Source organism: Mustela nigripes, chromosome 3 (assembly GCF_022355385.1).
Source record: "Mustela nigripes isolate SB6536 chromosome 3, MUSNIG.SB6536, whole genome shotgun sequence".
In the NCBI taxonomy this organism is placed as follows: domain Eukaryota; kingdom Metazoa; phylum Chordata; class Mammalia; order Carnivora; family Mustelidae; genus Mustela; species Mustela nigripes.
The window spans coordinates 116117377-116125704 of NC_081559.1; the positions used below are offsets into that span (position 1 = coordinate 116117377).

At 38.6% G+C, this 8328-nt stretch overlaps 1 pseudogene; it reads right to left on the reverse strand.

Annotated features, from left to right (window-relative positions):
* Positions 1 to 8328, reverse strand: part of LOC132014523 (negative elongation factor E-like) — an 11105-nt pseudogene extending 2777 nt beyond the window's left edge.

Here is an 8328-nt window from a genome sequence, read left to right on the forward strand (position 1 = left end):
CCATATTTTCTAACATCCGAAGTTTTCCATTCGACTTCGGTGGCTGCTTTTGCCTCTCCCCCTCCTGGACCCCCCCCCCCCCCCCCCCCGTTTGTGCTTCGCAGGGCAGGAGCCTGGAGACCACAGGCAGGTGTCAGGCTCACTCCCTGCCTTTGGTGGTGTCCCAAACTCCACAGGGTACAGAGGTCCAGGAAAAAAAAATGCAAAATCAGCCACCCAAGTCGAATGGAAAATTTCAGGATGTTAGAAAATATGGGGACAGCTGATGGCTGAGGTCATGGCTCAGAATGATTTTTTGGTTTACCTGTTTACCAAAAGCATTTCATTCATTCCTTTACAGAAAAAGGAAAAGAAAAAGGAAATGAAAACTTACAAGAAGAAGAAGAAAAAAAGAACAGTTGTTAATCTATTTTGACAAGCAGGATAAGGAGCATCAATTTGTAAAATTTATATTCATAGATTTAGCACGATCTGTGTGAGCCATGTGACAAATCTTTCTAGTTTTTTGTTTTGTGTTTTTCACTGCTTGTTCTTTGCGTCATTCCTCAGAAATCACCTAGTGTACATATTAATAAGGAAATTGAAGCCATTAGAGTACTAGAAATAGAATAATAAGCAAATATTTAAATTCATTTGAGGATTTTTTTTTTTTTTCAGAGAGGCAGAGACACCCATCATTTGATTGATATGCTTTGCTGCCATGCCTTACGGTTTTCAAAGAGGTTGGTGAGGGATTCGAGAGGAAATGGAAGAATGTCAGGAGAGGGTTCTCCATTGGAATTTTGGTCTACATGGAGAGAAACAGAGAGAAGATATGACGTTTACTCCAATTGACATAAACGCTGTGTTTATACCCCTTGTTTACATTCTCTACTCTGCTCCTCTGGGCCCCACAGAGTTACCTGTGCCTCTCCGCCATCCCAACCACTACTCAGAGTTGTCTCCCTGCAGAAAGTAGTCCAGTAAGTCAGGTGGAAGTTCTCCCCCAAAGGGCTGCCCCCTGTGAGTGTGTTTTAAGGGAACCAGGGGAAACACCATGGGCTGGCAGTCTAGAATATAAGGCAGTGTCCATGACCTAAAGATAACATGGTGTTAAATCCTTTTGATTTACAGGAAGACTCCAGGGAGTCTTCCTGTATTCAAGAAAACTTTGAGACTGCAAGAGGAGAATATGGTAGACAGTGCAGAATTCTGACCAGAGAGGTTTTTGGGAAACATCTGAAAAGATTCATATTTTCTGGAGCACAGTTTGGAAACCAGAGCCAGGCACTGATTTTCAAACTTACTTGTTGAGTGCCTTGGAGGAACTTTGAAAAGAAGCAAAGAGAAAGGATTCAGGCCTATTTCAAGAAAGAGGGAGGATTCAGGCCTGTTTCAAGAAGAGTCTTTCTTACTAATTTCTTTTATATATCTGGCTTTTCAGTGACTAAGCTTTTCTTTGAAGAAAGGTCTCCTTGACCGCCCCCTCCAAAAAAAAGGATTCTAGAAATATTTGTGGATGTTCAAGACTGAATCTCAATGTCAGCTATTTTTTCCCCCTGGCTTTGCTACTCCTCAGACTTTCTTATGGTATTTTTGGAATGAAACCACATATTCAAACTTGAGTATGAAATCCAAAAGCCAAAAATGTCTGATATTTTTTTCCCACAAGTGCGTTAGAACCATGAGCAAATGAAAGGACTCCCTCTTAGTGGGAGATCACTGTGGGAGCTCAAGAGAAGGAAAGAAAGATGAAGGTAGTTCTGTTGATTTATGTATAAATTCCCCATGTAGTTCATTAGCTGGACACTCAGCTGAGCACGAGGCTGTCCTGGGCAGAGGCTGTAAAGTCCCTGAATTCACCACAATGGCTGCCTGCAACATAGGGAAGCTGCATTTCAGGGCTAGCTCCAGTTGGATGGACTTTTACAAAACTGCATCACTTTCTCCGGATAAGACACATTAAAAATTGTGATTTTTTAATCACAAACCCAAGAAGACAAGCTCTCAAGTATGAAATAGAAAACATGATTCTTGAGCATCAACCTAGGACCTTATATTTTTACTACATTTACCTAAATTTTCAGACCAAATACTTGCATTATTAAGCACAAGTCTAAATTATTATTTAAATTTAGGGGCTCTTGTGTGGTTTAGTTGATTGAATGTATGACTTCGGTTCAAGTCACAATCTCTGGGTCCTGGCATCCAGCCTCATGATCTTCTATCAACTCGGCAGGGAGTCTGCTTATCCCTCTTCTCCTCCCGTTGCCTATGCATGCTCTTTCTCCCTCCCCCACTCTCTCCCCCTCACTGAATAAATAGAATCTTTTAAAAATATTATTATTTGAACTTAGTGGGTGGAAAAACGATAGAGGCTGATAAATAGGCCTGGGGAGTGTCCCATGGCTGAATTGGATCCTACTGCCTGCAGCACAGCATCTCCCAGGAGACCACTCACTGGGACGGACCAAGGATATTGGGAGGCATAGTTAAGGAAACCTCTGGTAGAACGCTATAAAATCAGTTTCCTAACCTCTGTGGGGTTTTTTCCCTTTCTTTTTTCTTTCACTAATTTTTTTTTCTTTTTTAGTTACATACTCTATAACTTGCTCTGGGCAAAATTCTCTCATCAGGCTGTGGGATAAATTCAAAATGAGTAGCAGAAATGACAACTTATCTTTATTTCAACATGGAAATGTGGTTTCTCCAGATGTTTCTAATGTTCTAAATAGGGATTTTCAAAGACTGAACATTGCATCAAGCCTTCCAGCATAAAGGACTGTACACAATCATGGTGCTTCTGTGTGTGTGTGTGTGTGTGTGTGTGCGCACACGCACACGTGCATCTGTCTGTCTCTCTCTCACACACACAGACACACATATACCATAAATGTAGACAGTGACATAAATCTATGCATTAGCAAAGGTCATCTGAAATGAATCACAATTTTTCTTCTTTGACTAGTGACTGATCACAGTTGATAATAGGCAACTGCCTTATAAGTAGAACTTCAGGATATGAAAGAGTCTTAAACAACCCAGAGCATTGAGTGGTAGGTGAGTCACTCTGAAGGGTTTCTGAGACCACAAGAAATCAGGAAGGCAACCTATAAGAAACATCAAAAGCACACACCACACCATAGGAAAATCCCATCTATGTCCTCCTCCTTAATATATAGGGGAGAGAGGAAAGAGAGAGGAAGAGAGAGGGAGAGAGAGAGAGAGACAGAAATAGAGACAAAGAAGTCTCACAAAGTTGGAAATATGGTTTTTGTTAGAATCATTGTTATTGTTGTTTTAATCATGCCTTTAACTTCTCTCTGGGGAGATGTGGAAATGGTGGCTAGAGCATAAGGGTTTGAAAAATGCATTAATGTAGTTAACACTTTGCTTAACTGCTTTATGGGGAAAGGCTATTTGATTATGTATAGATATACATCTGTGCTTTGCATTGTTTCAACCTTGAGGTGTTCTATACTACCTTTAAATATTTACAGTGAAAAGTTAAATTATTCCCACAATTGACTAAATCATGTCTACTTTGGGTCATTCACTCAGTAGATATGCTCTGTTCTTCTGTTAGGTCCCGGGATTATGCAAGGCATTGTGGGGTAAAAGTATGATCCCTGAACCTACCCTTAAGTTTAAAATTCACAGTCTAGTGAGGAGTTAGGCACATAGGCAAATGACTGCTAACATAATTTATGCATGATATTCAGTGGGATATGGATAAGAAATTATATAGACCTGGGAAAGTTTGGCAGAATTCTTAGGGGAGGCAGCAGTTGGATGAGATTTTAGGAATATATAGGAATTAGCTACATAGATACAGGTAGAATGGGCACTAGAGGCAGTAGGCATGGTATATGTAATAATTTAGTTGGTTTAGGAAACTATAAATTGTTCCACTATTTCTGCAAAAAATATAAAGCAAAACAAATTATTTATCATTGAGGAATCAACAACAAAAGCTTATGGATTTGAGTAATATTAACATGCACAAAAGTTACCTTTAGTATCATGTGCTAAGAAAGTGTTTGGGCTTAAATTACTTTATTTTGCAAGATTTTGCTATGTTTTAAATATGGAAAACAAAAAGTCTGTTTTGTGACTGTTCTGTCATCTTTTATCCTGGTTGAAAGAACAGGGTGGGATATTTCCATGAAAGCAATGCAAAGACATGATTGCTTATCCAACAATATTATGTTTCTCTTGGAGTTGAGCCAGTGGGCCAGAAATCCTCTTATTAATTTTTCCTCATTCATCAAGGACTCAGCCTAGAGTCACAGCCATACCATATATTCTTACTCAGAGAAGTTGAGGTTTGGTCAGAATTATTTGAAAGTCTCTACATGATCCCCAAATAGACACTTTCTGAATTTCTAAGACCCATTGATCCTCCAGTGCAACTTCTCCCACCCTTTCCATGTGTGTTGGGGGATGAACAGCCATTGGGAAACAAATTATGTAATGCAGTTAATGAATTGGCCATGGTGTTTTGTGGTAGAAAAGTCAGTTTCCTGGGTTCTCCTTACATATATTTAGGAAAAAAATATTTGTAATAGGAAATAAATTAAATTGAAGACCAGAAAAATCTCTTAATCATCTCTTACTTTCTTCTGAGTGTTTAACTATAACTGACCAAATATAATCTTGTGATTACTAGATATAAAAAGACCAGTAAGAAAAATGTGGAAGTTTCAATATGATTTACTGAGCTTTTCTGTCTTCTGATGCCCTCCATAGATGAGTTAGCTGAATTAAGTTGCGTTTAAACACTGTTTAATGAGATATATAGTTGATAATGCTGAGCGGGGACTATACCTAAATGTAAAATCCCAGTAATTTATTTATTTTATTTTCATGTTCTTATTTGTTATGGAAAAGAGAGTAAAAAATATGGTACCTTATTAAATATGAATCACATTTTTCTCTTTCCTTTTGTAAGTGATAAAAGGATTGGTGCTTTGATATCTCACTGGATTAAATGGGCTGATAGGAAAATGATGAGGTGGGTACTAAGGAACATTAAAGGTCAGCCTCTAAAGTGGACTTGCTACCAATATCCAGCTTAATTTTTTTTTTGGTTGTTTATAAGTATTTTAAATTTCTTGTTATTTTAAATTGAGTTAATTCAAAGTTATTGAGGAGTCTGGGTTTAGAAACTAATCTGGTTACCATATAGACTGGCTCTGGAGAGATGTGACATCTGTGTGTTTGAGTCACTCACAGAGGGGGTTAAGAATATTCATAATAAAAACTACATGCTCAGCACCAATGGGACACCAGCTTCCAAACCCAACTTCCACTCAGGCAGGAAACCTAAAAGCTATCTATGTTCTATTTAAATGTTAAGTAGTATTTTCAAGAAAGTACCTCAGTTTGGTTTAGACATTCTATTTTTCAATTTCCTAGATTGATAATTTTAGATTTCACAAAATGAAACCAGAGAGGGAGACTGCTGGAGGGGTGGGAGGTGGGAGGAATAGGGTGGCTGAGTGATGGACTTTGGGGAGAGTATCTATTATGATGGGTGCTGTGAATTGTGGTAAGACTGATGAATAACAGGCCTGTACCCCTGAAACAAATAATACATTATATGTTAATAAATAAATAAATAAAGTAAGTAAAAAAAATTAAAAAATAATTTTGGATTTTAGGTGATTTAGAATTTTAAGTGTTGTAATTCACATGGGGGTGAAAATATGTTTCTTTTTTAAATTTTATTTATTTATTTGACAGACAGAGATAGCAAGTAGGCAGAGAGGCAGGCAGAGAGAGAGGGGGAATCAGACTCCCTGCTGAGCAGAGAGCCCGATGTGGGACTCAATCTCAGGACCCTGAGATCATGACCTGAGCCAATGGCGGAGGCTTAACCCACTGAGCCACCCAGGTGCCCTGAAAATATGTTTCTGAAGAGCAAAAGGCTATCACTGCATTTTGAGAGGTCTTAAATGTGATCTTTTGACCTCACATGACTTTCAATGTGACACTTTTGAAGGGTATTCTTGACTGGGGAGAAAGACAGTGGTCCATAGGTGGCATATAATCCATTTTCTGGAAGCCAAGTATCTCAGAGCAGCAGGCTAAGGCCAGCCCCACTACACATGTCTCCTCTTGGCTTGGCTTTTCTGGCACCTAAATGAGTAAGGACATTATCATTCTTGTGGAGGACCCCTGGAGATAATCAGTGCACGTGGCAGCCAAGCATTTGTTTACTATCCACCAAAGGGTTAATATGTTCTAGTAATGTATTGCCTTAGTGTTGTGTCCAGTCACAGGGGAGAGTTTTGGCAGGAAGAATTCATGGTTGTCAGCGAGAAATTTATTTACAAAAAAAAAAAATAATAATAATAAACTAAAGTAAAAGTGAAAATCCTATTTCTATCTTCCTTTTCAACTCAGTTTCAAAATATTTTTCTTCTCTGGGTGCCTGGATGGCTCAGTTGGTTGAGTGACCAACTCTTGGTTTCTGCTCAGGTTGTGATCTCAGGTTGGGATTCCACTCCATGGCTTATGGTGGGCTCCAGCCCGGTGGGGACTCTGCTTGAGATTATTCCTCTCCCTCTTCCTCTGGCCCCTCCCCCATTAATGTGCTCAAATAAATAAATATTTTCCTTTGCATGTCATTTTAATCCCCCTGATTGAATGAAAATTGTCTTGGTTTTTAAAATTATTTGATCCTTGATAGAGATCCAGATAAAGGACATAGAGAGAGAACAAAACAGTACAAGTCAAACTTTGGGCATAGAATGGGAGATAAACAAAGTACTCTGTCCTTCGAATTTTTTTTTTTTCTGGTTCCAGAAGTAATTTATACTTCCTTATATGCATGCATATTACATAAATGCATTTCATAGAGGGTGAGATTTTCAAAGCTCTTACCAAACTCATTGGATGGTGAAGAACTTTAAGAATATTTTAGTGATTTATAAGTCTAAGGAACATCATTTTTACCTTTTCAGCTTTCTGCATTATTCTGGGTGAGACACTGAAGCTGTGGGCATACTATCTATATACCTTAATCTGCTATGATAAAATAGCTGATTCTCTAATCATACTCGTCTTAGGTGATTTTCTGTTTCATGGTGAAAGGGGATCAGTGAGAGACTGATAGTGAGCGAATGCCTCTTTCCAATAGACAAAGATAAAATAATGCTTCCTCGGGTAACCAGTACATTTTTATCTTCCACCTGAGTATTGGTATGTGTAGATTTAAAGCCAGTTTCACCTTTAAGGAGAAAAAAAAATACATTGAGCTCCATTCTGTGCAACACTGTGCCATGGGTTTGTCATAGATTTGTGCATTATCTTTGTCTCCACCTGGACTCAGGAAGTATCCCCACCGTACACAAGATGAGACTGAGCACAGCTCTCCTTTAAAATCAATCAGGACACCTCCATGGAAAATTACCTGGGCTGTTTCATGGTTGGCAGGAGCAGAGGAGGGAGCTGGCATCCCCTGAAGAGGCACACACCCAGCCCAGGTCCGGCCAGCACCCACTGGCAAGAGCTCAGCCCTGGAGTTGTCAAGATTTTCCTAAATTGTAAAAATCTAAAAGTTACATTTTAGAATCATCTTTTCTTCTAATTCTTTTTTTATTGCCTTCTTATTGCCTCAGGAAAGCAATAACACAAAAGATCCTTTTACATATTTTGATTTAAAATGCAGAATCCAAAAGGGACTTGTCTAACTATGTTCATGGAGGAAAAACTGTAGGTGATCAATGTTCACCTGGCAAGTAAAAGCCCTATTACAGCAAACAGATTTGTTGATTTTTAGCTTATAAATTCAAGAAAGTGATTTCAAAATTCCTAATATATTAAGAAAATTGCCTGGATTCTCACCCAATTTAAATTTATAAAGAAATCATTATAGCTATAGAAGTTATCATTTCTTTCTCTTTCGTCACATAAAATAGTTTTTCATTGTGCAGGGAAGCCCCCTGCTTTCACCACTCTGTATTTTATGGCATATCTCTCCAAACTCTTTTAAAGCCCCTGTGCTATAAACTAATTTGTTAAAGGAATCTATAAACAATTTGGAAGCTTTGAAAAAGGTGTGTGCTCTTTCGTTTTACATTTTTTTCCACTAAGAAATCTTATTCAATACTTCTTTCCATTGTGTGGCTAATACAGCGATGGATTGGCAAGCAGTCCAATGCAATGAATAGTAGAGACAGAGAAGGGATCCTAAACTCCTATACAACTTGTGATTTACAGCTCAGCTTATCATTAACTATGACAGCTGAGTCTCAGGCCCCTACCCCAATCTCCCATGGTTGTCATTCTGTCCTTCACAGAGTGTTGTCCGCAGACCTGCTGCAGCAGCCTCACCACAACCAT